Source organism: Solanum tuberosum, unplaced genomic scaffold (assembly GCF_000226075.1).
Source record: "Solanum tuberosum cultivar DM 1-3 516 R44 unplaced genomic scaffold, SolTub_3.0 scf00046, whole genome shotgun sequence".
Lineage (NCBI taxonomy): Eukaryota > Viridiplantae > Streptophyta > Magnoliopsida > Solanales > Solanaceae > Solanum > Solanum tuberosum.
In genome coordinates this window covers 823,278-823,571 of record NW_006238971.1, presented here as the reverse complement: position 1 = coordinate 823,571, position 294 = coordinate 823,278, and positions in this window count along the sequence as shown.

The window sequence follows — 294 nt, the reverse complement described above, 5'->3', positions numbered from 1 at the left end:
CAACTATCCATTCAACATACATGCATACATTCATATCTCATCATAACATAAAGGAACCATCCTATAACATCCTACTAAGTCTAATTGTGCAATGTAAAAGTGAAGTCCCATACCCCCACTCCTACTAAGTAAACTCAGTCATAGTTTAGTTTATGTCTCATTCGTTATCTTATCATATAGGGAAGAATAGCCATAACCGACATAGACCATGGGAGCTACATGGAATCCGGTGTCGTATAACCTCACATCGAAAGAAGGGTGTCCTACTTGCCTAAGGTAGAACTAACATGTTTA